This window comes from Anomaloglossus baeobatrachus, unplaced genomic scaffold, assembly GCF_048569485.1.
Source record: "Anomaloglossus baeobatrachus isolate aAnoBae1 unplaced genomic scaffold, aAnoBae1.hap1 Scaffold_384, whole genome shotgun sequence".
In the NCBI taxonomy this organism is placed as follows: domain Eukaryota; kingdom Metazoa; phylum Chordata; class Amphibia; order Anura; family Aromobatidae; genus Anomaloglossus; species Anomaloglossus baeobatrachus.
This window is the reverse complement of record NW_027443182.1, coordinates 40,629-66,957: the sequence shown is the minus strand read 5'-3', so window position 1 is coordinate 66,957 and position 26,329 is coordinate 40,629. Positions and strand designations below refer to the sequence as shown.

Genomic DNA, 26,329 nt, shown 5'->3' with positions numbered 1-26,329 from the left:
TCAGCTTTGGAGAATGCGGGCATCGATCCCGCTACCTCTCGCATGCTAAGCGAGCGCTCTACCACTTGAGCTAATCCCCCCTGGCATGGTAGACTTGCCTTTACTTTCTTCCCACACCCTGTGGTGGCTTTCACATAAAGTCAGGAGTGACGTTGCATTGTTACATGGCAACTGATTTCTGAAAAGTAGATCGCTTTTTTTTTTTTTTTTAAGTGCGGATACCATTTTGCCATAGTAGAAGATCATCGGAGGAGTTTATAGGGTGACGGGGGGCTTATGAATACATGCACACCTCTTCCAAGCAAACCCTTTGCACATATGTGCAGAACTGAGTGGTAAGGCATGAAAAAAGCCTTAATAATTTGGAGAAGAAAGTTGCGATGCAGCAAATACGCATGCAGAGCCATTGGTCTTTTTGGCTGTGGGGCTGAAAAACACCCGGGCTATAGGAAATGCTGTGACGTGGGGAATTCTTCTTTTTCCATCAGCATGTGATGAGCAGGGATTTGGGCCTTTGGTTTATATTTTTGATCAGAAACGCGTTTGTGTTGACAGAAGAGATTTGGCGACTTCTATGAAAATGATCTCATAGCAGAGGATGGTTTCGATCCATCGACCTCTGGGTTATGGGCCCAGCACGCTTCCGCTGCGCCACTCTGCTGCTGGATGCTGCTACCTTGAGGAGAATTGTACTTATCGACTGACTTTTGAAAAGGGACTAGAAGGGAGGGTGTCTATGGGATGGAATCCGACAGCAGGATCTTATTGTCGGCAACTTGAGCTCTACTGAGCACCGGCAATTGTCTCTTTGTTTTTGCTGATTTCTTTTTGTCATATTATGTTCAAAGGTTCCCCTGAGGAACCTGCGCCTGGCCTGGCTGGGAGTTCCCGTGGAAAGGCCAGACATCTGCGTCTCTGTGGCGCAATCGGTTAGCGCGTTCGGCTGTTAACCGAAAGGTTGGTGGTTCAAGCCCACCCAGGGACGTGGGCCACTTTTGCTTGAGTAGCATGCTACGGGGGAAGAAGATTCCACGTTGGCTTTCATCTGCTCTTCCAATAAAAAGCCCTGTTGCTTGCTCGCTACCTACCTTTTGAACTCCCTAGATACTACAGAAGAGACCTTTCTAAAAGAGCTCTTTGTCGATAGAGGGAAGGAGCTTAGCCGTGTTTTCCCAGGAACCATGGTCTCTTTTGCTGGCATCGCATGTTATGGGTGGAAAAGATTCCATGTTGGGTTTCAGCTGAGCTGCTCTCCCAACAAGTAAATCTCTGTTGCTCTCTGCCTTTGTTTTGACCTCCTCGGGTACAACGGAGGAAACCTTTCTAAAAGACCTGTTGTAGATGGACAGAAGGAGCATACCTGGGCTGTGTTGACCAGGAGGATGAACCATCCGATAGAATTCACAAAAAATTCCTTCGAGCCGGAATTGAACCAGCGACCTAAGGATTGCTGATTTACTGCTACAGTCCTCCGCTCTACCAGCTGAGCTATCGAAGGCATGTTTTGCTCATGCTTGAAAGCCTCCTAGTTTTAGCTGTTGGAGCCTTGAGCATGAGGTAAAAAGAAACTCTCGACTACCATGTGAAAAAAACAAAATCAGCTTTGGAGAATGCGGGCATCGATCCCGCTACCTCTCGCATGCTAAGCGAGCGCTCTACCACTTGAGCTAATCCCCCCTGGCATGGTAGACTTGCCTTTACTTTCTTCCCACACCCTGTGGTGGCTTTCACATAAAGTCAGGTGTGACGTTGCATTGTTACATGGCAACTGATTTCTGAAAAGTAGATCGCTTTTTTTTTTTTTTTTTTAAGTGCGGATACCATTTTGCCATAGTAGAAGATCATCGGAGGAGTTTATAGGGTGACGGGGGGCTTATGAATACATGCACACCTCTTCCAAGCAAACCCTTTGCACATATGTGCAGAACTGAGTGGTAAGGCATGAAAAAAGCCTTAATAATTTGGAGAAGAAAGTTGCGATGCAGCAAATACGCATGCAGAGCCATTGGTCTTTTTGGCTGTGGGGCTGAAAAACACCCGGGCTATAGGAAATGCTGTGACGTGGGGAATTCTTCTTTTTCCATCAGCATGCGATGAGCAGGGATTTGGGCCTTTGGTTTATATTTTTGATCAGAAACGCGTTTGTGTTGACAGAAGAGATTTGGCGACTTCTATGAAAATGATCTCATAGCAGAGGATGGTTTCGATCCATCGACCTCTGGGTTATGGGCCCAGCACGCTTCCGCTGCGCCACTCTGCTGCTGGATGCTGCTACCTTGAGGAGAATTGTACTTATCGACTGACTTTTGAAAAGTGACTAGAAGGGAGGGTGTCTATGGGATGGAATCCGACAGCAGGATCTTATTGTCGGCAACTTGAGCTCTACTGAGCACCGGCAATTGTCTCTTTGTTTTTGCTGATTTCTTTTTGTCATATTATGTTCAAAGGTTCCCCTGAGGAACCTGCGCCTGGCCTGGCTGGGAGTTCCCGTGGAAAGGCCAGACATCTGCGTCTCTGTGGCGCAATCGGTTAGCGCGTTTGGCTGTTAACCGAAAGGTTGGTGGTTCAAGCCCACCCAGGGACGTGGGCCACTTTTGCTTGAGTAGCATGCTACGGGGGAAGAAGATTCCACGTTGGCTTTCATCTGCTCTTCCAATAAAAAGCCCTGTTGCTTGCTCGCTACCTACCTTTTGAACTCCCTAGATACTACAGAAGAGACCTTTCTAAAAGAGCTCTTTGTCGATAGAGGGAAGGAGCTTAGCCGTGTTTTCCCAGGAACCATGGTCTCTTTTGCTGGCATCGCATGTTATGGGTGGAAAAGATTCCATGTTGGGTTTCAGCTGAGCTGCTCTCCCAACAAGTAAATCTCTGTTGCTCTCTGCCTTTGTTTTGACCTCCTCGGGTACAATGGAGGAAACCTTTCTAAAAGACCTGTTGTAGATGGACAGAAGGAGCATACCGGTGGCTGTGTTGACCAGGAGGATGAACCATCCGATAGAATTCACAAAAAATTCCTTCGAGCCGGAATTGAACCAGCGACCTAAGGATTGCTGATTTACTGCTACAGTCCTCCGCTCTACCAGCTGAGCTATCGAAGGCATGTTTTGCTCATGCTTGAAAGCCTCCTAGTTTTAGCTGTTGGAGCCTTGAGCATGAGGTAAAAAGAAACTCTCGACTACCATGTGAAAAAAACAAAATCAGCTTTGGAGAATGCGGGCATCGATCCCGCTACCTCTCGCATGCTAAGCGAGCGCTCTACCACTTGAGCTAATCCCCCCTGGCATGGTAGACTTGCCTTTACTTTCTTCCCACACCCTGTGGTGGCTTTCACATAAAGTCAGGTGTGACGTTGCATTGTTACATGGCAACTGATTTCTGAAAAGTAGATCGCTTTTTTTTTTTTTTTTAAGTGCGGATACCATTTTGCCATAGTAGAAGATCATCGGAGGAGTTTATAGGGTGACGGGGGGCTTATGAATACATGCACACCTCTTCCAAGCAAACCCTTTGCACATATGTGCAGAACTGAGTGGTAAGGCATGAAAAAAGCCTTAATAATTTGGAGAAGAAAGTTGCGATGCAGCAAATACGCATGCAGAGCCATTGGTCTTTTTGGCTGTGGGGCTGAAAAACACCCGGGCTATAGGAAATGCTGTGACGTGGGGAATTCTTCTTTTTCCATCAGCATGTGATGAGCAGGGATTTGGGCCTTTGGTTTATATTTTTGATCAGAAACGCGTTTGTGTTGACAGAAGAGATTTGGCGACTTCTATGAAAATGATCTCATAGCAGAGGATGGTTTCGATCCATCGACCTCTGGGTTATGGGCCCAGCACGCTTCCGCTGCGCCACTCTGCTGCTGGATGCTGCTACCTTGAGGAGAATTGTACTTATCGACTGACTTTTGAAAAGGGACTAGAAGGGAGGGTGTCTATGGGATGGAATCCGACAGCAGGATCTTATTGTCGGCAACTTGAGCTCTACTGAGCACCGGCAATTGTCTCTTTGTTTTTGCTGATTTCTTTTTGTCATATTATGTTCAAAGGTTCCCCTGAGGAACCTGCGCCTGGCCTGGCTGGGAGTTCCCGTGGAAAGGCCAGACATCTGCGTCTCTGTGGCGCAATCGGTTAGCGCGTTCGGCTGTTAACCGAAAGGTTGGTGGTTCAAGCCCACCCAGGGACGTGGGCCACTTTTGCTTGAGTAGCATGCTACGGGGGAAGAAGATTCCACGTTGGCTTTCATCTGCTCTTCCAATAAAAAGCCCTGTTGCTTGCTCGCTACCTACCTTTTGAACTCCCTAGATACTACAGAAGAGACCTTTCTAAAAGAGCTCTTTGTCGATAGAGGGAAGGAGCTTAGCCGTGTTTTCCCAGGAACCATGGTCTCTTTTGCTGGCATCGCATGTTATGGGTGGAAAAGATTCCATGTTGGGTTTCAGCTGAGCTGCTCTCCCAACAAGTAAATCTCTGTTGCTCTCTGCCTTTGTTTTGACCTCCTCGGGTACAACGGAGGAAACCTTTCTAAAAGACCTGTTGTAGATGGACAGAAGGAGCATACCGGTGGCTGTGTTGACCAGGAGGATGAACCATCCGATAGAATTCACAAAAAATTCCTTCGAGCCGGAATTGAACCAGCGACCTAAGGATTGCTGATTTACTGCTACAGTCCTCCGCTCTACCAGCTGAGCTATCGAAGGCATGTTTTGCTCATGCTTGAAAGCCTCCTAGTTTTAGCTGTTGGAGCCTTGAGCATGAGGTAAAAAGAAACTCTCGACTACCATGTGAAAAAAACAAAATCAGCTTTGGAGAATGCGGGCATCGATCCCGCTACCTCTCGCATGCTAAGCGAGCGCTCTACCACTTGAGCTAATCCCCCCTGGCATGGTAGACTTGCCTTTACTTTCTTCCCACACCCTGTGGTGGCTTTCACATAAAGTCAGGTGTGACGTTGCATTGTTACATGGCAACTGATTTCTGAAAAGTAGATCGCTTTTTTTTTTTTTTTTTTAAGTGCGGATACCATTTTGCCATAGTAGAAGATCATCGGAGGAGTTTATAGGGTGACGGGGGGCTTATGAATACATGCACACCTCTTCCAAGCAAACCCTTTGCACATATGTGCAGAACTGAGTGGTAAGGCATGAAAAAAGCCTTAATAATTTGGAGAAGAAAGTTGCGATGCAGCAAATACGCATGCAGAGCCATTGGTCTTTTTGGCTGTGGGGCTGAAAAACACCCGGGCTATAGGAAATGCTGTGACGTGGGGAATTCTTCTTTTTCCATCAGCATGTGATGAGCAGGGATTTGGGCCTTTGGTTTATATTTTTGATCAGAAACGCGTTTGTGTTGACAGAAGAGATTTGGCGACTTCTATGAAAATGATCTCATAGCAGAGGATGGTTTCGATCCATCGACCTCTGGGTTATGGGCCCAGCACGCTTCCGCTGCGCCACTCTGCTGCTGGATGCTGCTACCTTGAGGAGAATTGTACTTATCGACTGACTTTTGAAAAGGGACTAGAAGGGAGGGTGTCTATGGGATGGAATCCGACAGCAGGATCTTATTGTCGGCAACTTGAGCTCTACTGAGCACCGGCAATTGTCTCTTTGTTTTTGCTGATTTCTTTTTGTCATATTATGTTCAAAGGTTCCCCTGAGGAACCTGCGCCTGGCCTGGCTGGGAGTTCCCGTGGAAAGGCCAGACATCTGCGTCTCTGTGGCGCAATCGGTTAGCGCGTTCGGCTGTTAACCGAAAGGTTGGTGGTTCAAGCCCACCCAGGGACGTGGGCCACTTTTGCTTGAGTAGCATGCTACGGGGGAAGAAGATTCCACGTTGGCTTTCATCTGCTCTTCCAATAAAAAGCCCTGTTGCTTGCTCGCTACCTACCTTTTGAACTCCCTAGATACTACAGAAGAGACCTTTCTAAAAGAGCTCTTTGTCGATAGAGGGAAGGAGCTTAGCCGTGTTTTCCCAGGAACCATGGTCTCTTTTGCTGGCATCGCATGTTATGGGTGGAAAAGATTCCATGTTGGGTTTCAGCTGAGCTGCTCTCCCAACAAGTAAATCTCTGTTGCTCTCTGCCTTTGTTTTGACCTCCTCGGGTACAACGGAGGAAACCTTTCTAAAAGACCTGTTGTAGATGGACAGAAGGAGCATACCGGGGCTGTGTTGACCAGGAGGATGAACCATCCGATAGAATTCACAAAAAATTCCTTCGAGCCAGAATTGAACCAGCGACCTAAGGATTGCTGATTTACTGCTACAGTCCTCCGCTCTACCAGCTGAGCTATCGAAGGCATGTTTTGCTCATGTTTGAAAGCCTCCTAGTTTTAGCTGTTGGAGCCTTGAGCATGAGGTAAAAAGAAACTCTCGACTACCATGTGAAAAAAACAAAATCAGCTTTGGAGAATGCGGGCATCGATCCCGCTACCTCTCGCATGCTAAGCGAGCGCTCTACCACTTGAGCTAATCCCCCCTGGCATGGTAGACTTGCCTTTACTTTCTTCCCACACCCTGTGGTGGCTTTCACATAAAGTCAGGTGTGACGTTGCATTGTTACATGGCAACTGATTTCTGAAAAGTAGATCGCTTTTTTTTTTTTTTTTAAGTGCGGATACCATTTTGCCATAGTAGAAGATCATCGGAGGAGTTTATAGGGTGACGGGGGGCTTATGAATACATGCACACCTCTTCCAAGCAAACCCTTTGCACATATGTGCAGAACTGAGTGGTAAGGCATGAAAAAAGCCTTAATAATTTGGAGAAGAAAGTTGCGATGCAGCAAATACGCATGCAGAGCCATTGGTCTTTTTGGCTGTGGGGCTGAAAAACACCCGGGCTATAGGAAATGCTGTGACGTGGGGAATTCTTCTTTTTCCATCAGCATGTGATGAGCAGGGATTTGGGCCTTTGGTTTATATTTTTGATCAGAAACGCGTTTGTGTTGACAGAAGAGATTTGGCGACTTCTATGAAAATGATCTCATAGCAGAGGATGGTTTCGATCCATCGACCTCTGGGTTATGGGCCCAGCACGCTTCCGCTGCGCCACTCTGCTGCTGGATGCTGCTACCTTGAGGAGAATTGTACTTATCGACTGACTTTTGAAAAGTGACTAGAAGGGAGGGTGTCTATGGGATGGAATCCGACAGCAGGATCTTATTGTCGGCAACTTGAGCTCTACTGAGCACCGGCAATTGTCTCTTTGTTTTTGCTGATTTCTTTTTGTCATATTATGTTCAAAGGTTCCCCTGAGGAACCTGCGCCTGGCCTGGCTGGGAGTTCCCGTGGAAAGGCCAGACATCTGCGTCTCTGTGGCGCAATCGGTTAGCGCGTTCGGCTGTTAACCGAAAGGTTGGTGGTTCAAGCCCACCCAGGGACGTGGGCCACTTTTGCTTGAGTAGCATGCTACGGGGGAAGAAGATTCCACGTTGGCTTTCATCTGCTCTTCCAATAAAAAGCCCTGTTGCTTGCTCGCTACCTACCTTTTGAACTCCCTAGATACTACAGAAGAGACCTTTCTAAAAGAGCTCTTTGTCGATAGAGGGAAGGAGCTTAGCCGTGTTTTCCCAGGAACCATGGTCTCTTTTGCTGGCATCGCATGTTATGGGTGGAAAAGATTCCATGTTGGGTTTCAGCTGAGCTGCTCTCCCAACAAGTAAATCTCTGTTGCTCTCTGCCTTTGTTTTGACCTCCTCGGGTACAACGGAGGAAACCTTTCTAAAAGACCTGTTGTAGATGGACAGAAGGAGCATACCGGGGCTGTGTTGACCAGGAGGATGAACCATCCGATAGAATTCACAAAAAATTCCTTCGAGCCGGAATTGAACCAGCGACCTAAGGATTGCTGATTTACTGCTACAGTCCTCCGCTCTACCAGCTGAGCTATCGAAGGCATGTTTTGCTCATGCTTGAAAGCCTCCTAGTTTTAGCTGTTGGAGCCTTGAGCATGAGGTAAAAAGAAACTCTCGACTACCATGTGAAAAAAACAAAATCAGCTTTGGAGAATGCGGGCATCGATCACGCTACCTCTCGCATGCTAAGCGAGCGCTCTACCACTTGAGCTAATCCCCCCTGGCATGGTAGACTTGCCTTTACTTTCTTCCCACACCCTGTGGTGGCTTTCACATAAAGTCAGGTGTGACGTTGCATTGTTACATGGCAACTGATTTCTGAAAAGTAGATCGCTTTTTTTTTTTTTTTTTTTTTTTTAAGTGCGGATACCATTTTGCCATAGTAGAAGATCATCGGAGGAGTTTATAGGGTGACGGGGGGCTTATGAATACATGCACACCTCTTCCAAGCAAACCCTTTGCACATATGTGCAGAACTGAGTGGTAAGGCATGAAAAAAGCCTTAATAATTTGAAGAAGAAAGTTGCGATGCAGCAAATACGCATGCAGAGCCATTGGTCTTTTTGGCTGTGGGGCTGAAAAACACCCGGGCTATAGGAAATGCTGTGACGTGGGGAATTCTTCTTTTTCCATCAGCATGCGATGAGCAGGGATTTGGGCCTTTGGTTTATATTTTTGATCAGAAACGCGTTTGTGTTGACAGAAGAGATTTGGCGACTTCTATGAAAATGATCTCATAGCAGAGGATGGTTTCGATCCATCGACCTCTGGGTTATGGGCCCAGCACGCTTCCGCTGCGCCACTCTGCTGCTGGATGCTGCTACCTTGAGGAGAATTGTACTTATCGACTGACTTTTGAAAAGTGACTAGAAGGGAGGGTGTCTATGGGATGGAATCCGACAGCAGGATCTTATTGTCGGCAACTTGAGCTCTACTGAGCACCGGCAATTGTCTCTTTGTTTTTGCTGATTTCTTTTTGTCATATTATGTTCAAAGGTTCCCCTGAGGAACCTGCGCCTGGCCTGGCTGGGAGTTCCCGTGGAAAGGCCAGACATCTGCGTCTCTGTGGCGCAATCGGTTAGCGCGTTTGGCTGTTAACCGAAAGGTTGGTGGTTCAAGCCCACCCAGGGACGTGGGCCACTTTTGCTTGAGTAGCATGCTACGGGGGAAGAAGATTCCACGTTGGCTTTCATCTGCTCTTCCAATAAAAAGCCCTGTTGCTTGCTCGCTACCTACCTTTTGAACTCCCTAGATACTACAGAAGAGACCTTTCTAAAAGAGCTCTTTGTCGATAGAGGGAAGGAGCTTAGCCGTGTTTTCCCAGGAACCATGGTCTCTTTTGCTGGCATCGCATGTTATGGGTGGAAAAGATTCCATGTTGGGTTTCAGCTGAGCTGCTCTCCCAACAAGTAAATCTCTGTTGCTCTCTGCCTTTGTTTTGACCTCCTCGGGTACAATGGAGGAAACCTTTCTAAAAGACCTGTTGTAGATGGACAGAAGGAGCATACCGGTGGCTGTGTTGACCAGGAGGATGAACCATCCGATAGAATTCACAAAAAATTCCTTCGAGCCGGAATTGAACCAGCGACCTAAGGATTGCTGATTTACTGCTACAGTCCTCCGCTCTACCAGCTGAGCTATCGAAGGCATGTTTTGCTCATGCTTGAAAGCCTCCTAGTTTTAGCTGTTGGAGCCTTGAGCATGAGGTAAAAAGAAACTCTCGACTACCATGTGAAAAAAACAAAATCAGCTTTGGAGAAAGCGGGCATCGATCCCGCTACCTCTCGCATGCTAAGCGAGCGCTCTACCACTTTAGCTAATCCCCCCTGGCATGGTAGACTTGCCTTTACTTTCTTCCCACACCCTGTGGTGGCTTTCACATAAAGTCAGGTGTGACGTTGCATTGTTACATGGCAACTGATTTCTGAAAAGTAGATCGCTTTTTTTTTTTTTTTTAAGTGCGGATACCATTTTGCCATAGTAGAAGATCATCGGAGGAGTTTATAGGGTGACGGGGGGCTTATGAATACATGCACACCTCTTCCAAGCAAACCCTTTGCACATATGTGCAGAACTGAGTGGTAAGGCATGAAAAAAGCCTTAATAATTTGGAGAAGAAAGTTGCGATGCAGCAAATACGCATGCAGAGCCATTGGTCTTTTTGGCTGTGGGGCTGAAAAACACCCGGGCTATAGGAAATGCTGTGACGTGGGGAATTCTTCTTTTTCCATCAGCATGTGATGAGCAGGGATTTGGGCCTTTGGTTTATATTTTTGATCAGAAACGCGTTTGTGTTGACATAAGAGATTTGGCGACTTCTATGAAAATGATCTCATAGCAGAGGATGGTTTCGATCCATCGACCTCTGGGTTATGGGCCCAGCACGCTTCCGCTGCGCCACTCTGCTGCTGGATGCTGCTACCTTGAGGAGAATTGTACTTATCGACTGACTTTTGAAAAGGGACTAGAAGGGAGGGTGTCTATGGGATGGAATCCGACAGCAGGATCTTATTGTCGGCAACTTGAGCTCTACTGAGCACCGGCAATTGTCTCTTTGTTTTTGCTGATTTCTTTTTGTCATATTATGTTCAAAGGTTCCCCTGAGGAACCTGCGCCTGGCCTGGCTGGGAGTTCCCGTGGAAAGGCCAGACATCTGCGTCTCTGTGGCGCAATCGGTTAGCGCGTTCGGCTGTTAACCGAAAGGTTGGTGGTTCAAGCCCACCCAGGGACGTGGGCCACTTTTGCTTGAGTAGCATGCTACGGGGGAAGAAGATTCCACGTTGGCTTTCATCTGCTCTTCCAATAAAAAGCCCTGTTGCTTGCTCGCTACCTACCTTTTGAACTCCCTAGATACTACAGAAGAGACCTTTCTAAAAGAGCTCTTTGTCGATAGAGGGAAGGAGCTTAGCCGTGTTTTCCCAGGAACCATGGTCTCTTTTGCTGGCATCGCATGTTATGGGTGGAAAAGATTCCATGTTGGGTTTCAGCTGAGCTGCTCTCCCAACAAGTAAATCTCTGTTGCTCTCTGCCTTTGTTTTGACCTCCTCGGGTACAATGGAGGAAACCTTTCTAAAAGACCTGTTGTAGATGGACAGAAGGAGCATACCGGTGGCTGTGTTGACCAGGAGGATGAACCATCCGATAGAATTCACAAAAAATTCCTTCGAGCCGGAATTGAACCAGCGACCTAAGGATTGCTGATTTACTGCTACAGTCCTCCGCTCTACCAGCTGAGCTATCGAAGGCATGTTTTGCTCATGCTTGAAAGCCTCCTAGTTTTAGCTGTTGGAGCCTTGAGCATGAGGTAAAAAGAAACTCTCGACTACCATGTGAAAAAAACAAAATCAGCTTTGGAGAATGCGGGCATCGATCCCGCTACCTCTCGCATGCTAAGCGAGCGCTCTACCACTTGAGCTAATCCCCCCTGGCATGGTAGACTTGCCTTTACTTTCTTCCCACACCCTGTGGTGGCTTTCACATAAAGTCAGGTGTGACGTTGCATTGTTACATGGCAACTGATTTCTGAAAAGTAGATCGCTTTTTTTTTTTTTTTTAAGTGCGGATACCATTTTGCCATAGTAGAAGATCATCGGAGGAGTTTATAGGGTGACGGGGGGCTTATGAATACATGCACACCTCTTCCAAGCAAACCCTTTGCACATATGTGCAGAACTGAGTGGTAAGGCATGAAAAAAGCCTTAATAATTTGGAGAAGAAAGTTGCGATGCAGCAAATACGCATGCAGAGCCATTGGTCTTTTTGGCTGTGGGGCTGAAAAACACCCGGGCTATAGGAAATGCTGTGACGTGGGGAATTCTTCTTTTTCCATCAGCATGTGATGAGCAGGGATTTGGGCCTTTGGTTTATATTTTTGATCAGAAACGCGTTTGTGTTGACAGAAGAGATTTGGCGACTTCTATGAAAATGATCTCATAGCAGAGGATGGTTTCGATCCATCGACCTCTGGGTTATGGGCCCAGCACGCTTCCGCTGCGCCACTCTGCTGCTGGATGCTGCTACCTTGAGGAGAATTGTACTTATCGACTGACTTTTGAAAAGGGACTAGAAGGGAGGGTGTCTATGGGATGGAATCCGACAGCAGGATCTTATTGTCGGCAACTTGAGCTCTACTGAGCACCGGCAATTGTCTCTTTGTTTTTGCTGATTTCTTTTTGTCATATTATGTTCAAAGGTTCCCCTGAGGAACCTGCGCCTGGCCTGGCTGGGAGTTCCCGTGGAAAGGCCAGACATCTGCGTCTCTGTGGCGCAATCGGTTAGCGCGTTCGGCTGTTAACCGAAAGGTTGGTGGTTCAAGCCCACCCAGGGACGTGGGCCACTTTTGCTTGAGTAGCATGCTACGGGGGAAGAAGATTCCACGTTGGCTTTCATCTGCTCTTCCAATAAAAAGCCCTGTTGCTTGCTCGCTACCTACCTTTTGAACTCCCTAGATACTACAGAAGAGACCTTTCTAAAAGAGCTCTTTGTCGATAGAGGGAAGGAGCTTAGCCGTGTTTTCCCAGGAACCATGGTCTCTTTTGCTGGCATCGCATGTTATGGGTGGAAAAGATTCCATGTTGGGTTTCAGCTGAGCTGCTCTCCCAACAAGTAAATCTCTGTTGCTCTCTGCCTTTGTTTTGACCTCCTCGGGTACAACGGAGGAAACCTTTCTAAAAGACCTGTTGTAGATGGACAGAAGGAGCATACCGGGGCTGTGTTGACCAGGAGGATGAACCATCCGATAGAATTCACAAAAAATTCCTTCGAGCCGGAATTGAACCAGCGACCTAAGGATTGCTGATTTACTGCTACAGTCCTCCGCTCTACCAGCTGAGCTATCGAAGGCATGTTTTGCTCATGCTTGAAAGCCTCCTAGTTTTAGCTGTTGGAGCCTTGAGCATGAGGTAAAAAGAAACTCTCGACTACCATGTGAAAAAAACAAAATCAGCTTTGGAGAATGCGGGCATCGATCACGCTACCTCTCGCATGCTAAGCGAGCGCTCTACCACTTGAGCTAATCCCCCCTGGCATGGTAGACTTGCCTTTACTTTCTTCCCACACCCTGTGGTGGCTTTCACATAAAGTCAGGTGTGACGTTGCATTGTTACATGGCAACTGATTTCTGAAAAGTAGATCGCTTTTTTTTTTTTTTTTAAGTGCGGATACCATTTTGCCATAGTAGAAGATCATCGGAGGAGTTTATAGGGTGACGGGGGGCTTATGAATACATGCACACCTCTTCCAAGCAAACCCTTTGCACATATGTGCAGAACTGAGTGGTAAGGCATGAAAAAAGCCTTAATAATTTGGAGAAGAAAGTTGCGATGCAGCAAATACGCATGCAGAGCCATTGGTCTTTTTGGCTGTGGGGCTGAAAAACACCCGGGCTATAGGAAATGCTGTGACGTGGGGAATTCTTCTTTTTCCATCAGCATGTGATGAGCAGGGATTTGGGCCTTTGGTTTATAATTTTGATCAGAAACGCGTTTGTGTTGACAGAAGAGATTTGGCGACTTCTATGAAAATGATCTCATAGCAGAGGATGGTTTCGATCCATCGACCTCTGGGTTATGGGCCCAGCACGCTTCCGCTGCGCCACTCTGCTGCTGGATGCTGCTACCTTGAGGAGAATTGTACTTATCGACTGACTTTTGAAAAGTGACTAGAAGGGAGGGTGTCTATGGGATGGAATCCGACAGCAGGATCTTATTGTCGGCAACTTGAGCTCTACTGAGCACCGGCAATTGTCTCTTTGTTTTTGCTGATTTCTTTTTGTCATATTATGTTCAAAGGTTCCCCTGAGGAACCTGCGCCTGGCCTGGCTGGGAGTTCCCGTGGAAAGGCCAGACATCTGCGTCTCTGTGGCGCAATCGGTTAGCGCGTTCGGCTGTTAACCGAAAGGTTGGTGGTTCAAGCCCACCCAGGGACGTGGGCCACTTTTGCTTGAGTAGCATGCTACGGGGGAAGAAGATTCCACGTTGGCTTTCATCTGCTCTTCCAATAAAAAGCCCTGTTGCTTGCTCGCTACCTACCTTTTGAACTCCCTAGATACTACAGAAGAGACCTTTCTAAAAGAGCTCTTTGTCGATAGAGGGAAGGAGCTTAGCCGTGTTTTCCCAGGAACCATGGTCTCTTTTGCTGGCATCGCATGTTATGGGTGGAAAAGATTCCATGTTGGGTTTCAGCTGAGCTGCTCTCCCAACAAGTAAATCTCTGTTGCTCTCTGCCTTTGTTTTGACCTCCTCGGGTACAACGGAGGAAACCTTTCTAAAAGACCTGTTGTAGATGGACAGAAGGAGCATACCGGGGCTGTGTTGACCAGGAGGATGAACCATCCGATAGAATTCACAAAAAATTCCTTCGAGCCGGAACTGAACCAGCGACCTAAGGATTGCTGATTTACTGCTACAGTCCTCCGCTCTACCAGCTGAGCTATCGAAGGCATGTTTTGCTCATGCTTGAAAGCCTCCTAGTTTTAGCTGTTGGAGCCTTGAGCATGAGGTAAAAAGAAACTCTCGACTACCATGTGAAAAAAACAAAATCAGCTTTGGAGAATGCGGGCATCGATCACGCTACCTCTCGCATGCTAAGCGAGCGCTCTACCACTTGAGCTAATCCCCCCTGGCATGGTAGACTTGCCTTTACTTTCTTCCCACACCCTGTGGTGGCTTTCACATAAAGTCAGGTGTGACGTTGCATTGTTACATGGCAACTGATTTCTGAAAAGTAGATCGCTTTTTTTTTTTTTTTTTAAGTGCGGATACCATTTTGCCATAGTAGAAGACCATCGGAGGAGTTTATAGGGTGACGGGGGGCTTATGAATACATGCACACCTCTTCCAAGCAAACCCTTTGCACATATGTGCAGAACTGAGTGGTAAGGCATGAAAAAAGCCTTAATAATTTGGAGAAGAAAGTTGCGATGCAGCAAATACGCATGCAGAGCCATTGGTCTTTTTGGCTGTGGGGCTGAAAAACACCCGGGCTATAGGAAATGCTGTGACGTGGGGAATTCTTCTTTTTCCATCAGCATGCGATGAGCAGGGATTTGGGCCTTTGGTTTATATTTTTGATCAGAAACGCGTTTGTGTTGACAGAAGAGATTTGGCGACTTCTATGAAAATGATCTCATAGCAGAGGATGGTTTCGATCCATCGACCTCTGGGTTATGGGCCCAGCACGCTTCCGCTGCGCCACTCTGCTGCTGGATGCTGCTACCTTGAGGAGAATTGTACTTATCGACTGACTTTTGAAAAGTGACTAGAAGGGAGGGTGTCTATGGGATGGAATCCGACAGCAGGATCTTATTGTCGGCAACTTGAGCTCTACTGAGCACCGGCAATTGTCTCTTTGTTTTTGCTGATTTCTTTTTGTCATATTATGTTCAAAGGTTCCCCTGAGGAACCTGCGCCTGGCCTGGCTGGGAGTTCCCGTGGAAAGGCCAGACATCTGCGTCTCTGTGGCGCAATCGGTTAGCGCGTTCGGCTGTTAACCGAAAGGTTGGTGGTTCAAGCCCACCCAGGGACGTGGGCCACTTTTGCTTGAGTAGCATGCTACGGGGGAAGAAGATTCCACGTTGGCTTTCATCTGCTCTTCCAATAAAAAGCCCTGTTGCTTGCTCGCTACCTACCTTTTGAACTCCCTAGATACTACAGAAGAGACCTTTCTAAAAGAGCTCTTTGTCGATAGAGGGAAGGAGCTTAGCCGTGTTTTCCCAGGAACCATGGTCTCTTTTGCTGGCATCGCATGTTATGGGTGGAAAAGATTCCATGTTGGGTTTCAGCTGAGCTGCTCTCCCAACAAGTAAATCTCTGTTGCTCTCTGCCTTTGTTTTGACCTCCTCGGGTACAACGGAGGAAACCTTTCTAAAAGACCTGTTGTAGATGGACAGAAGGAGCATACCTGGGCTGTGTTGACCAGGAGGATGAACCATCCGATAGAATTCACAAAAAATTCCTTCGAGCCGGAATTGAACCAGCGACCTAAGGATTGCTGATTTACTGCTACAGTCCTCCGCTCTACCAGCTGAGCTATCGAAGGCATGTTTTGCTCATGCTTGAAAGCCTCCTAGTTTTAGCTGTTGGAGCCTTGAGCATGAGGTAAAAAGAAACTCTCGACTACCATGTGAAAAAAACAAAATCAGCTTTGGAGAATGCGGGCATCGATCCCGCTACCTCTCGCATGCTAAGCGAGCGCTCTACCACTTGAGCTAATCCCCCCTGGCATGGTAAACTTTCCTTTACTTTCTTCCCACACCCTGTGGTGGCTTTCACATAAAGTCAGGTGTGACGTTGCATTGTTACATGGCAACTGATTTCTGAAAAGTAGATCGCTTTTTTTTTTTTTTTTTTTTTTTTAAGTGCGGATACCATTTTGCCATAGTAGAAGATCATCGGAGGAGTTTATAGGGTGACGGGGGGCTTATGAATACATGCACACCTCTTCCAAGCAAACCCTTTGCACATATGTGCAGAACTGAGTGGTAAGGCATGAAAAAAGCCTTAATAATTTGGAGAAGAAAGTTGCGATGCAGCAAATACGCATGCAGAGCCATTGGTCTTTTTGGCTGTGGGGCTGAAAAACACCCGGGCTATAGGAAATGCTGTGACGTGGGGAATTCTTCTTTTTCCATCAGCATGTGATGAGCAGGGATTTGGGCCTTTGGTTTATATTTTTGATCAGAAACGCGTTTGTGTTGACAGAAGAGATTTGGCGACTTCTATGAAAATGATCTCATAGCAGAGGATGGTTTCGATCCATCGACCTCTGGGTTATGGGCCCAGCACGCTTCCGCTGCGCAACTCTGCTGCTGGATGCTGCTACCTTGAGGAGAATTGTACTTATCGACTGACTTTTGAAAAGTGACTAGAAGGGAGGGTGTCTATGGGATGGAATCCGACAGCAGGATCTTATTGTCGGCAACTTGAGCTCTACTGAGCACCGGCAATTGTCTCTTTGTTTTTGCTGATTTCTTTTTGTCATATTATGTTCAAAGGTTCCCCTGAGGAACCTGCGCCTGGCCTTGCTGGGAGTTCCCGTGGAAAGGCCAGACATCTGCGTCTCTGTGGCGCAATCGGTTAGCGCGTTCGGCTGTTAACTGAAAGGTTGGTGGTTCAAGCCCACCCAGGGACGTGGGCCACTTTTGCTTGAGTAGCATGCTACGGGGGAAGAAGATTCCACGTTGGCTTTCATCTGCTCTTCCAATAAAAAGCCCTGTTGCTTGCTCGCTACCTACCTTTTGAACTCCCTAGATACTACAGAAGAGACCTTTCTAAAAGAGCTCTTTGTCGATAGAGGGAAGGAGCTTAGCCGTGTTTTCCCAGGAACCATGGTCTCTTTTGCTGGCATCGCATGTTATGGGTGGAAAAGATTCCATGTTGGGTTTCAGCTGAGCTGCTCTCCCAACAAGTAAATCTCTGTTGCTCTCTGCCTTTGTTTTGACCTCCTCGGGTACAACGGAGGAAACCTTTCTAAAAGACCTGTTGTAGATGGACAGAAGGAGCATACCTGGGCTGTGTTGACCAGGAGGATGAACCATCCGATAGAATTCACAAAAAATTCCTTCGAGCCGGAATTGAACCAGCGACCTAAGGATTGCTGATTTACTGCTACAGTCCTCCGCTCTACCAGCTGAGCTATCGAAGGCATGTTTTGCTCATGCTTGAAAGCCTCCTAGTTTTAGCTGTTGGAGCCTTGAGCATGAGGTAAAAAGAAACTCTCGACTACCATGTGAAAAAAACAAAATCAGCTTTGGAGAATGCGGGCATCGATCCCGCTACCTCTCGCATGCTAAGCGAGCGCTCTACCACTTGAGCTAATCCCCCCTGGCATGGTAGACTTGCCTTTACTTTCTTCCCACACCCTGTGGTGGCTTTCACATAAAGTCAGGTGTGACGTTGCATTGTTACATGGCAACTGATTTCTGAAAAGTAGATCGCTTTTTTTTTTTTTTTTTTTTTAAGTGCGGATACCATTTTGCCATAGTAGAAGATCATCGGAGGAGTTTATAGGGTGACGGGGGGCTTATGAATACATGCACACCTCTTCCAAGCAAACCCTTTGCACATATGTGCAGAACTGAGTGGTAAGGCATGAAAAAAGCCTTAATAATTTGGAGAAGAAAGTTGCGATGCAGCAAATACGCATGCAGAGCCATTGGTCTTTTTGGCTGTGGGGCTGAAAAACACCCGGGCTATAGGAAATGCTGTGACGTGGGGAATTCTTCTTTTTCCATCAGCATGTGATGAGCAGGGATTTGGGCCTTTGGTTTATATTTTTGATCAGAAACGCGTTTGTGTTGACAGAAGAGATTTGGCGACTTCTATGCAAATGATCTCATAGCAGAGGATGGTTTCGATCCATCGACCTCTGGGTTATGGGCCCAGCACGCTTCCGCTGCACCACTCTGCTGCTGGATGCTGCTACCTTGAGGAGAATTGTACTTATCGACTGACTTTTGAAAAGTGACTAGAAGGGAGGGTGTCTATGGGATGGAATCCGACAGCAGGATCTTATTGTCGGCAACTTGAGCTCTACTGAGCACCGGCAATTGTCTCTTTGTTTTTGCTGATTTCTTTTTGTCATATTATGTTCAAAGGTTCCCCTGAGGAACCTGCGCCTGGCCTGGCTGGGAGTTCCCGTGGAAAGGCCAGACATCTGCGTCTCTGTGGCACAATCGGTTAGCGTGTTCGGCTGTTAACCGAAAGGTTGGTGGTTCAAGCCCACCCAGGGACGTGGGCCACCTTTGCTTGAGTAGCATGCTACGGGGGAAGAAGATTCCACGTTGGCTTTCATCTGCTCTTCCAATAAAAAGCCCTGTTGCTTGCTCGCTACCTACCTTTTGAACTCCCTAGATACTACAGAAGAGACCTTTCTAAAAGAGCTCTTTGTCGATAGAGGGAAGGAGCTTAGCCGTGTTTTCCCAGGAACCATGGTCTCTTTTGCTGGCATCGCATGTTATGGGTGGAAAAGATTCCATGTTGGGTTTCAGCTGAGCTGCTCTCCCAACAAGTAAATCTCTGTTGCTCTCTGCCTTTGTTTTGATCTCCTCGGGTACAACGGAGGAAACCTTTCTAAAAGACCTGTTGTAGATGGACAGAAGGAGCATACCGGTGGCTGTGTTGACCAGGAGGATGAACCATCCGATAGAATTCACAAAAAATTCCTTCGAGCCGGAATTGAACCAGCGACCTAAGGATTGCTGATTTACTGCTACAGTCCTCCGCTCTACCAGCTGAGCTATCGAAGGCATGTTTCGCTCATGCTTGAAAGCCTCCTAGTTTTAGCTGTTGGAGCCTTGAGCATGAGGTAAAAAGAAACTCTCGACTACCATGTGAAAAAAACAAAATCAGCTTTGGAGAATGCGGGCATCGATCCCGCTACCTCTCGCATGCTAGGCGAGCGCTCTACCACTTGAGCTAATCCCCCCTGGCATGGTAAACTTTCCTTTACTTTCTTCCCACACCCTGTGGTGGCTTTCACATAAAGTCAGGTGTGACGTTGCATTGTTACATGGCAACTGATTTCTGAAAAGTAGATCGCTTTTTTTTTTTTTTTTTTTTTTTTAAGTGCGGATACCATTTTGCCATAGTAGAAGATCATCGGAGGAGTTTATAGGGTGACGGGGGGCTTATGAATACATGCACACCTCTTCCAAGCAAACCCTTTGCACATGTGTGCAGAACTGAGTGGTAAGGCATGAAAAAAGCCTTAATAATTTGGAGAAGAAAGTTGCGATGCAGCAAATACGCATGCAGAGCCATTGGTCTTTTTGGCTGTGGGGCTGAAAAACACCCGGGCTATAGGAAATGCTGTGACGTGGGGAATTCTTCTTTTTCCATCAGCATGTGATGAGCAGGGATTTGGGCCTTTGGTTTATATTTTTGATCAGAAACGCGTTTGTGTTGACAGAAGAGATTTGGCGACTTCTATGAAAATGATCTCATAGCAGAGGATGGTTTCGATCCATCGACCTCTGGGTTATGGGCCCAGCACGCTTCCGCTGCGCAACTCTGCTGCTGGATGCTGCTACCTTGAGGAGAATTGTACTTATCGACTGACTTTTGAAAAGTGACTAGAAGGGAGGGTGTCTATGGGATGGAATCCGACAGCAGGATCTTATTGTCGGCAACTTGAGCTCTACTGAGCACCGGCAATTGTCTCTTTGTTTTTGCTGATTTCTTTTTGTCATATTATGTTCAAAGGTTCCCCTGAGGAACCTGCGCCTGGCCTTGCTGGGAGTTCCCGTGGAAAGGCCAGACATCTGCGTCTCTGTGGCGCAATCGGTTAGCGCGTTCGGCTGTTAACCGAAAGGTTGGTGGTTCAAGCCCACCCAGGGACGTGGGCCACTTTTGCTTGAGTAGCATGCTACGGGGGAAGAAGATTCCACGTTGGCTTTCATCTGCTCTTCCAATAAAAAGCCCTGTTGCTTGCTCGCTACCTACCTTTTGAACTCCCTAGATACTACAGAAGAGACCTTTCTAAAAGAGCTCTTTGTCGATAGAGGGAAGGAGCTTAGCCGTGTTTTCCCAGGGACCATGGTCTCTTTTGCTGGCATCGCATGTTATGGGTGGAAAAGATTCCATGTTGGGTTTCAGCTGAGCTGCTCTCCCAACAAGTAAATCTCTGTTGCTCTCTGCCTTTGTTTTGACCTCCTCGGGTACAACGGAGGAAACCTTTCTAAAAGACCTGTTGTAGATGGACAGAAGGAGCATACCGGTGGCTGTGTTGACCAGGAGGATGAACCATCCGATAGAATTCACAAAAAATTCCTTCGAGCCGGAATTGAACCAGCGACCTAAGGATTGCTGATTTACTGCTACAGTCCTCCGCTCTACCAGCTGAGCTATCGAAGGCATGTTTTGCTCATGCTTGAAAGCCTCCTAGTTTTAGCTGTTGGAGCCTTGAGCATGAGGTAAAAAGAAACTCTCGACTACCATGTGAAAAAAACAAAATCAGCTTTGGAGAATGCGGGCATCGATCCCGCTACCTCTCGCATGCTAAGCGAGCGCTCTACCACTTGAGCTAATCCCCCCTGGCATGGTAGACTTGCCTTTACTTTCTTCCCACACCCTGTGGTGGCTTTCACATAAAGTCAGGTGTGACGTTGCATTGTTACATGGCAACTGATTTCTGAAAAGTAGATCGCTTTTTTTTTTTTTTTTTTTTTTAAGTGCGGATACCATTTTGCCATAGTAGAAGATCATCGGAGGAGTTTATAGGGTGACGGGGGGCTTATGAATACATGCACACCTCTTCCAAGCAAACCCTTTGCACATATGTGCAGAACTGAGTGGTAAGGCATGAAAAAAGCCTTAATAATTTGGAGAAGAAAGTTGCGATGCAGCAAATACGCATGCAGAGCCATTGGTCTTTTTGGCTGTGGGGCTGAAAAACACCCGGGCTATAGGAAATGCTGTGACGTGGGGAATTCTTCTTTTTCCATCAGCATGTGATGAGCAGGGATTTGGGCCTTTGGTTTATATTTTTGATCAGAAACGCGTTTGTGTTGACAGAAGAGATTTGGCGACTTCTATGAAAATGATCTCATAGCAGAGGATGGTTTCGATCCATCGACCTCTGGGTTATGGGCCCAGCACGCTTCCGCTGCGCCACTCTGCTGCTGGATGCTGCTACCTTGAGGAGAATTGTACTTATCGACTGACTTTTGAAAAGTGACTAGAAGGGAGGGTGTCTATGGGATGGAATCCGACAGCAGGATCTTATTGTCGGCAACTTGAGCTCTACTGAGCACCGGCAATTGTCTCTTTGTTTTTGCTGATTTCTTTTTGTCATATTATGTTCAAAGGTTCCCCTGAGGAACCTGCGCCTGGCCTTGCTGGGAGTTCCCGTGGAAAGGCCAGACATCTGCGTCTCTGTGGCGCAATCGGTTAGCGCGTTCGGCTGTTAACCGAAAGGTTGGTGGTTCAAGCCCACCCAGGGACGTGGGCCACTTTTGCTTGAGTAGCATGCTACGGGGGAAGAAGATTCCACGTTGGCTTTCATCTGCTCTTCCAATAAAAAGCCCTGTTGCTTGCTCGCTACCTACCTTTTGAACTCCCTAGATACTACAGAAGAGACCTTTCTAAAAGAGCTCTTTGTCGATAGAGGGAAGGAGCTTAGCCGTGTTTTCCCAGGAACCATGGTCTCTTTTGCTGGCATCGCATGTTATGGGTGGAAAAGATTCCATGTTGGGTTTCAGCTGAGCTGCTCTCCCAACAAGTAAATCTCTGTTGCTCTCTGCCTTTGTTTTGACCTCCTCGGGTACAACGGAGGAAACCTTTCTAAAAGACCTGTTGTAGATGGACAGAAGGAGCATACCGGTGGCTGTGTTGACCAGGAGGATGAACCATCCGATAGAATTCACAAAAAATTCCTTCGAGCCGGAATTGAACCAGCGACCTAAGGATTGCTGATTTACTGCTACAGTCCTCTGCTCTACCAGCTGAGCTATCGAAGGCATGTTTTGCTCATGCTTGAAAGCCTCCTAGTTTTAGCTGTTGGAGCCTTGAGCATGAGGTAAAAAGAAACTCTCGACTACCATGTGAAAAAAACAAAATCAGCTTTGGAGAATGCGGGCATCGATCCCGCTACCTCTCGCATGCTAAGCGAGCGCTCTACCACTTGAGCTAATCCCCACTGGCATGGTAGACTTGCCTTTACTTTCTTCCCACACCCTGTGGTGGCTTTCACATAAAGTCAGGTGTGACGTTGCATTGTTACATGGCAACTGATTTCTGAAAAGTAGATCGCTTTTTTTTTTTTTTTTTTTTTTTTAAGTGCGGATACCATTTTGCCATAGTAGAAGATCATCGGAGGAGTTTATAGGGTGACGGGGGGCTTATGAATACATGCACACCTCTTCCAAGCAAACCCTTTGCACATATGTGCAGAACTGAGTGGTAAGGCATGAAAAAAGCCTTAATAATTTGGAGAAGAAAGTTGCGATGCAGCAAATACGCATGCAGAGCCATTGGTCTTTTTGGCTGTGGGGCTGAAAAACACCCGGGCTATATGAAATGCTGTGACGTGGGGAATTCTTCTTTTTCCATCAGCATGCGATGAGCAGGGATTTGGGCCTTTGGTTTATATTTTTGATCAGAAACGCGTTTGTGTTGACAGAAGAGATTTGGCGACTTCTATGAAAATGATCTCATAGCAGAGGATGGTTTCGATCCATCGACCTCTGGGTTATGGGCCCAGCACGCTTCCGCTGCGCCACTCTGCTGCTGGATGCTGCTACCTTGAGGAGAATTGTACTTATCGACTGACTTTTGAAAAGTGACTAGAAGGGAGGGTGTCTATGGGATGGAATCCGACAGCAGGATCTTATTGTCGGCAACTTGAGCTCTACTGAGCACCGGCAATTGTCTCTTTGTTTTTGCTGATTTCTTTTTGTCATATTATGTTCAAAGGTTCCCCTGAGGAACCTGCGCCTGGCCTTGCTGGGAGTTCCCGTGGAAAGGCCAGACATCTGCGTCTCTGTGGCGCAATCGGTTAGCGCGTTCGGCTGTTAACCGAAAGGTTGGTGGTTCAAGCCCACCCAGGGACGTGGGCCACTTTTGCTTGAGTAGCATGCTACGGGGGAAGAAGATTCCACGTTGGCTTTCATCTGCTCTTCCAATAAAAAGCCCTGTTGCTTGCTCGCTACCTACCTTTTGAACTCCCTAGATACTACAGAAGAGACCTTTCTAAAAGAGCTCTTTGTCGATAGAGGGAAGGAGCTTAGCCGTGTTTTCCCAGGAACCATGGTCTCTTTTGCTGGCATCGCATGTTATGGGTGGAAAAGATTCCATGTTGGGTTTCAGCTGAGCTGCTCTCCCAACAAGTAAATCTCTGTTGCTCTCTGCCTTTGTTTTGACCTCCTCGGGTACAACGGAGGAAACCTTTCTAAAAGACCTGTTGTAGATGGACAGAAGGAGCATACCGGTGGCTGTGTTGACCAGGAGGATGAACCATCCGATAGAATTCACAAAAAATTCCTTCGAGCCGGAATTGAACCAGCGACCTAAGGATTGCTGATTTACTGCTACAGTCCTCCGCTCTACCAGCTGAGCTATCGAAGGCATGTTTTGCTCATGCTTGAAAGCCTCCTAGTTTTAGCTGTTGGAGCCTTGAGCATGAGGTAAAAAGAAACTCTCGACTACCATGTGAAAAAAACAAAATCAGCTTTGGAGAATGCGGGCATCGATCCCGCTACCTCTCGCATGCTAAGCGAGCGCTCTACCACTTGAGCTAATCCCCCCTGGCATGGTAGACTTGCCTTTACTTTCTTCCCACACCCTGTGGTGGCTTTCACATAAAGTCAGGTGTGACGTTGCATTGTTACATGGCAACTGATTTCTGAAAAGTAGATCGCTTTTTTTTTTTTTTTTTTTTTTAAGTGCGGATACCATTTTGCCATAGTAGAAGATCATCGGAGGAGTTTATAGGGTGACGGGGGGCTTATGAATACATGCACACCTCTTCCAAGCAAACCCTTTGCACATATGTGCAGAACTGAGTGGTAAGGCATGAAAAAAGCCTTAATAATTTGGAGAAGAAAGTTGCGATGCAGCAAATACGCATGCAGAGCCATTGGTCTTTTTGGCTGTGGGGCTGAAAAACACCCGGGCTATAGGAAATGCTGTGACGTGGGGAATTCTTCTTTTTCCATCAGCATGCGATGAGCAGGGATTTGGGCCTTTGGTTTATATTTTTGATCAGAAACGCGTTTGTGTTGACAGAAGAGATTTGGCGACTTCTATGAAAATGATCTCATAGCAGAGGATGGTTTCGATCCATCGACCTCTGGGTTATGGGCCCAGCACGCTTCCGCTGCGCCACTCTGCTGCTGGATGCTGCTACCTTGAGGAGAATTGTACTTATCGACTGACTTTTGAAAAGTGACTAGAAGGGAGGGTGTCTATGGGATGGAATCCGACAGCAGGATCTTATTGTCGGCAACTTGAGCTCTACTGAGCACCGGCAATTGTCTCTTTGTTTTTGCTGATTTCTTTTTGTCATATTATGTTCAAAGGTTCCCCTGAGGAACCTGCGCCTGGCCTTGCTGGGAGTTCCCGTGGAAAGGCCAGACATCTGCGTCTCTGTGGCGCAATCGGTTAGCGCGTTCGGCTGTTAACCGAAAGGTTGGTGGTTCAAGCCCACCCAGGGACGTGGGCCAATTTTGCTTGAGTAGCATGCTACGGGGGAAGAAGATTCCACGTTGGCTTTCATCTGCTCTTCCAATAAAAAGCCCTGTTGCTTGCTCGCTACCTACCTTTTGAACTCCCTAGATACTACAGAAGAGACCTTTCTAAAAGAGCTCTTTGTCGATAGAGGGAAGGAGCTTAGCCGTGTTTTCCCAGGAACCATGGTCTCTTTTGCTGGCATCGCATGTTATGGGTGGAAAAGATTCCATGTTGGGTTTCAGCTGAGCTGCTCTCCCAACAAGTAAATCTCTGTTGCTCTCTGCCTTTGTTTTGACCTCCTCGGGTACAACGGAGGAAACCTTTCTAAAAGACCTGTTGTAGATGGACAGAAGGAGCATACCGGTGGCTGTGTTGACCAGGAGGATGAACCATCCGATAGAATTCACAAAAAATTCCTTCGAGCCGGAATTGAACCAGCGACCTAAGGATTGCTGATTTACTGCTACAGTCCTCCGCTCTACCAGCTGAGCTATCGAAGGCATGTTTTGCTCATGCTTGAAAGCCTCCTAGTTTTAGCTGTTGGAGCCTTGAGCATGAGGTAAAAAGAAACTCTCGACTACCATGTGAAAAAAACAAAATCAGCTTTGGAGAATGCGGGCATCGATCCCGCTACCTCTCGCATGCTAAGCGAGCGCTCTACCACTTGAGCTAATCCCCCCTGGCATGGTAGACTTGCCTTTACTTTCTTCCCACACCCTGTGGTGGCTTTCACATAAAGTCAGGTGTGACGTTGCATTGTTACATGGCAACTGATTTCTGAAAAGTAGATCGCTTTTTTTTTTTTTTTTTTTTTTTTAAGTGCGGATACCATTTTGCCATAGTAGAAGATCATCGGAGGAGTTGATAGGGTGACGGGGGGCTTATGAATACATGCACACCTCTTCCAAGCAAACCCTTTGCACATATGTGCAGAACTGAGTGGTAAGGCATGAAAAAAGCCTTAATAATTTGGAGAAGAAAGTTGCGATGCAGCAAATACGCATGCAGAGCCATTGGTCTTTTTGGCTGTGGGGCTGAAAAACACCCGGGCTATAGGAAATGCTGTGACGTGGGGAATTCTTCTTTTTCCATCAGCATGCGATGAGCAGGGATTTGGGCCTTTGGTTTATATTTTTGATCAGAAACGCGTTTGTGTTGACAGAAGAGATTTGGCGACTTCTATGAAAATGATCTCATAGCAGAGGATGGTTTCGATCCATCGACCTCTGGGTTATGGGCCCAGCACGCTTCCGCTGCGCCACTCTGCTGCTGGATGCTGCTACCTTGAGGAGAATTGTACTTATCGACTGACT

The 26,329-nt window shown here is 47.1% G+C and overlaps 38 non-coding genes across 38 annotated transcripts; 12 read left to right on the top strand and 26 right to left on the bottom strand.

Annotated features, from left to right (window-relative positions):
• Positions 1–7: 7 nt before the first annotated feature.
• On the bottom strand, positions 8–80 carry TRNAA-AGC (transfer RNA alanine (anticodon AGC)). The gene has a single exon. It is a non-coding gene; the product is annotated as a tRNA-Ala (tRNA).
• Positions 81–911: 831 nt separating this feature from the next.
• On the top strand, positions 912–985 carry TRNAN-GUU (transfer RNA asparagine (anticodon GUU)). The gene has a single exon. It is a non-coding gene; the product is annotated as a tRNA-Asn (tRNA).
• A 427-nt stretch (positions 986–1,412) lies between these two features.
• On the bottom strand, positions 1,413–1,498 carry TRNAY-GUA (transfer RNA tyrosine (anticodon GUA)). Its single transcript is given in 2 exon segments — positions 1,413–1,448; positions 1,462–1,498. It is a non-coding gene; the product is annotated as a tRNA-Tyr (tRNA).
• Positions 1,499–1,604: 106 nt separating this feature from the next.
• Positions 1,605–1,677, bottom strand: TRNAA-AGC (transfer RNA alanine (anticodon AGC)). The gene has a single exon. It is a non-coding gene; the product is annotated as a tRNA-Ala (tRNA).
• A 1,335-nt stretch (positions 1,678–3,012) lies between these two features.
• On the bottom strand, positions 3,013–3,098 carry TRNAY-GUA (transfer RNA tyrosine (anticodon GUA)). Its single transcript is given in 2 exon segments — positions 3,013–3,048; positions 3,062–3,098. It is a non-coding gene; the product is annotated as a tRNA-Tyr (tRNA).
• Positions 3,099–3,204: 106 nt separating this feature from the next.
• On the bottom strand, positions 3,205–3,277 carry TRNAA-AGC (transfer RNA alanine (anticodon AGC)). Its single transcript has one exon. It is a non-coding gene; the product is annotated as a tRNA-Ala (tRNA).
• Positions 3,278–4,108: 831 nt separating this feature from the next.
• Positions 4,109–4,182, top strand: TRNAN-GUU (transfer RNA asparagine (anticodon GUU)). The gene has a single exon. It is a non-coding gene; the product is annotated as a tRNA-Asn (tRNA).
• Positions 4,183–4,610: 428 nt separating this feature from the next.
• TRNAY-GUA (transfer RNA tyrosine (anticodon GUA)) lies at positions 4,611–4,696 on the bottom strand. The gene is given in 2 exon segments: positions 4,611–4,646; positions 4,660–4,696. It is a non-coding gene; the product is annotated as a tRNA-Tyr (tRNA).
• Positions 4,697–4,802: 106 nt separating this feature from the next.
• On the bottom strand, positions 4,803–4,875 carry TRNAA-AGC (transfer RNA alanine (anticodon AGC)). The gene has a single exon. It is a non-coding gene; the product is annotated as a tRNA-Ala (tRNA).
• An 833-nt stretch (positions 4,876–5,708) lies between these two features.
• On the top strand, positions 5,709–5,782 carry TRNAN-GUU (transfer RNA asparagine (anticodon GUU)). The gene has a single exon. It is a non-coding gene; the product is annotated as a tRNA-Asn (tRNA).
• A 619-nt stretch (positions 5,783–6,401) lies between these two features.
• TRNAA-AGC (transfer RNA alanine (anticodon AGC)) lies at positions 6,402–6,474 on the bottom strand. Its single transcript has one exon. It is a non-coding gene; the product is annotated as a tRNA-Ala (tRNA).
• An 831-nt stretch (positions 6,475–7,305) lies between these two features.
• Positions 7,306–7,379, top strand: TRNAN-GUU (transfer RNA asparagine (anticodon GUU)). Its single transcript has one exon. It is a non-coding gene; the product is annotated as a tRNA-Asn (tRNA).
• Positions 7,380–7,806: 427 nt separating this feature from the next.
• TRNAY-GUA (transfer RNA tyrosine (anticodon GUA)) lies at positions 7,807–7,892 on the bottom strand. Its single transcript is given in 2 exon segments — positions 7,807–7,842; positions 7,856–7,892. It is a non-coding gene; the product is annotated as a tRNA-Tyr (tRNA).
• A 1,520-nt stretch (positions 7,893–9,412) lies between these two features.
• TRNAY-GUA (transfer RNA tyrosine (anticodon GUA)) lies at positions 9,413–9,498 on the bottom strand. Its single transcript is given in 2 exon segments — positions 9,413–9,448; positions 9,462–9,498. It is a non-coding gene; the product is annotated as a tRNA-Tyr (tRNA).
• Positions 9,499–10,508: 1,010 nt separating this feature from the next.
• TRNAN-GUU (transfer RNA asparagine (anticodon GUU)) lies at positions 10,509–10,582 on the top strand. Its single transcript has one exon. It is a non-coding gene; the product is annotated as a tRNA-Asn (tRNA).
• Positions 10,583–11,010: 428 nt separating this feature from the next.
• On the bottom strand, positions 11,011–11,096 carry TRNAY-GUA (transfer RNA tyrosine (anticodon GUA)). Its single transcript is given in 2 exon segments — positions 11,011–11,046; positions 11,060–11,096. It is a non-coding gene; the product is annotated as a tRNA-Tyr (tRNA).
• A 106-nt stretch (positions 11,097–11,202) lies between these two features.
• TRNAA-AGC (transfer RNA alanine (anticodon AGC)) lies at positions 11,203–11,275 on the bottom strand. Its single transcript has one exon. It is a non-coding gene; the product is annotated as a tRNA-Ala (tRNA).
• An 831-nt stretch (positions 11,276–12,106) lies between these two features.
• TRNAN-GUU (transfer RNA asparagine (anticodon GUU)) lies at positions 12,107–12,180 on the top strand. The gene has a single exon. It is a non-coding gene; the product is annotated as a tRNA-Asn (tRNA).
• A 427-nt stretch (positions 12,181–12,607) lies between these two features.
• TRNAY-GUA (transfer RNA tyrosine (anticodon GUA)) lies at positions 12,608–12,693 on the bottom strand. The gene is given in 2 exon segments: positions 12,608–12,643; positions 12,657–12,693. It is a non-coding gene; the product is annotated as a tRNA-Tyr (tRNA).
• Positions 12,694–13,703: 1,010 nt separating this feature from the next.
• On the top strand, positions 13,704–13,777 carry TRNAN-GUU (transfer RNA asparagine (anticodon GUU)). The gene has a single exon. It is a non-coding gene; the product is annotated as a tRNA-Asn (tRNA).
• A 1,524-nt stretch (positions 13,778–15,301) lies between these two features.
• TRNAN-GUU (transfer RNA asparagine (anticodon GUU)) lies at positions 15,302–15,375 on the top strand. Its single transcript has one exon. It is a non-coding gene; the product is annotated as a tRNA-Asn (tRNA).
• Positions 15,376–15,802: 427 nt separating this feature from the next.
• Positions 15,803–15,888, bottom strand: TRNAY-GUA (transfer RNA tyrosine (anticodon GUA)). Its single transcript is given in 2 exon segments — positions 15,803–15,838; positions 15,852–15,888. It is a non-coding gene; the product is annotated as a tRNA-Tyr (tRNA).
• A 106-nt stretch (positions 15,889–15,994) lies between these two features.
• Positions 15,995–16,067, bottom strand: TRNAA-AGC (transfer RNA alanine (anticodon AGC)). The gene has a single exon. It is a non-coding gene; the product is annotated as a tRNA-Ala (tRNA).
• Positions 16,068–17,407: 1,340 nt separating this feature from the next.
• Positions 17,408–17,493, bottom strand: TRNAY-GUA (transfer RNA tyrosine (anticodon GUA)). Its single transcript is given in 2 exon segments — positions 17,408–17,443; positions 17,457–17,493. It is a non-coding gene; the product is annotated as a tRNA-Tyr (tRNA).
• A 106-nt stretch (positions 17,494–17,599) lies between these two features.
• Positions 17,600–17,672, bottom strand: TRNAA-AGC (transfer RNA alanine (anticodon AGC)). The gene has a single exon. It is a non-coding gene; the product is annotated as a tRNA-Ala (tRNA).
• A 1,338-nt stretch (positions 17,673–19,010) lies between these two features.
• Positions 19,011–19,096, bottom strand: TRNAY-GUA (transfer RNA tyrosine (anticodon GUA)). Its single transcript is given in 2 exon segments — positions 19,011–19,046; positions 19,060–19,096. It is a non-coding gene; the product is annotated as a tRNA-Tyr (tRNA).
• Positions 19,097–19,202: 106 nt separating this feature from the next.
• On the bottom strand, positions 19,203–19,275 carry TRNAA-AGC (transfer RNA alanine (anticodon AGC)). Its single transcript has one exon. It is a non-coding gene; the product is annotated as a tRNA-Ala (tRNA).
• An 839-nt stretch (positions 19,276–20,114) lies between these two features.
• On the top strand, positions 20,115–20,188 carry TRNAN-GUU (transfer RNA asparagine (anticodon GUU)). The gene has a single exon. It is a non-coding gene; the product is annotated as a tRNA-Asn (tRNA).
• A 428-nt stretch (positions 20,189–20,616) lies between these two features.
• On the bottom strand, positions 20,617–20,702 carry TRNAY-GUA (transfer RNA tyrosine (anticodon GUA)). The gene is given in 2 exon segments: positions 20,617–20,652; positions 20,666–20,702. It is a non-coding gene; the product is annotated as a tRNA-Tyr (tRNA).
• A 106-nt stretch (positions 20,703–20,808) lies between these two features.
• On the bottom strand, positions 20,809–20,881 carry TRNAA-AGC (transfer RNA alanine (anticodon AGC)). Its single transcript has one exon. It is a non-coding gene; the product is annotated as a tRNA-Ala (tRNA).
• Positions 20,882–21,718: 837 nt separating this feature from the next.
• TRNAN-GUU (transfer RNA asparagine (anticodon GUU)) lies at positions 21,719–21,792 on the top strand. Its single transcript has one exon. It is a non-coding gene; the product is annotated as a tRNA-Asn (tRNA).
• Positions 21,793–22,220: 428 nt separating this feature from the next.
• On the bottom strand, positions 22,221–22,306 carry TRNAY-GUA (transfer RNA tyrosine (anticodon GUA)). The gene is given in 2 exon segments: positions 22,221–22,256; positions 22,270–22,306. It is a non-coding gene; the product is annotated as a tRNA-Tyr (tRNA).
• Positions 22,307–23,324: 1,018 nt separating this feature from the next.
• Positions 23,325–23,398, top strand: TRNAN-GUU (transfer RNA asparagine (anticodon GUU)). Its single transcript has one exon. It is a non-coding gene; the product is annotated as a tRNA-Asn (tRNA).
• Positions 23,399–23,826: 428 nt separating this feature from the next.
• Positions 23,827–23,912, bottom strand: TRNAY-GUA (transfer RNA tyrosine (anticodon GUA)). The gene is given in 2 exon segments: positions 23,827–23,862; positions 23,876–23,912. It is a non-coding gene; the product is annotated as a tRNA-Tyr (tRNA).
• A 106-nt stretch (positions 23,913–24,018) lies between these two features.
• Positions 24,019–24,091, bottom strand: TRNAA-AGC (transfer RNA alanine (anticodon AGC)). Its single transcript has one exon. It is a non-coding gene; the product is annotated as a tRNA-Ala (tRNA).
• Positions 24,092–24,928: 837 nt separating this feature from the next.
• On the top strand, positions 24,929–25,002 carry TRNAN-GUU (transfer RNA asparagine (anticodon GUU)). Its single transcript has one exon. It is a non-coding gene; the product is annotated as a tRNA-Asn (tRNA).
• Positions 25,003–25,430: 428 nt separating this feature from the next.
• On the bottom strand, positions 25,431–25,516 carry TRNAY-GUA (transfer RNA tyrosine (anticodon GUA)). Its single transcript is given in 2 exon segments — positions 25,431–25,466; positions 25,480–25,516. It is a non-coding gene; the product is annotated as a tRNA-Tyr (tRNA).
• A 106-nt stretch (positions 25,517–25,622) lies between these two features.
• On the bottom strand, positions 25,623–25,695 carry TRNAA-AGC (transfer RNA alanine (anticodon AGC)). The gene has a single exon. It is a non-coding gene; the product is annotated as a tRNA-Ala (tRNA).
• Positions 25,696–26,329: the final 634 nt, after the last annotated feature.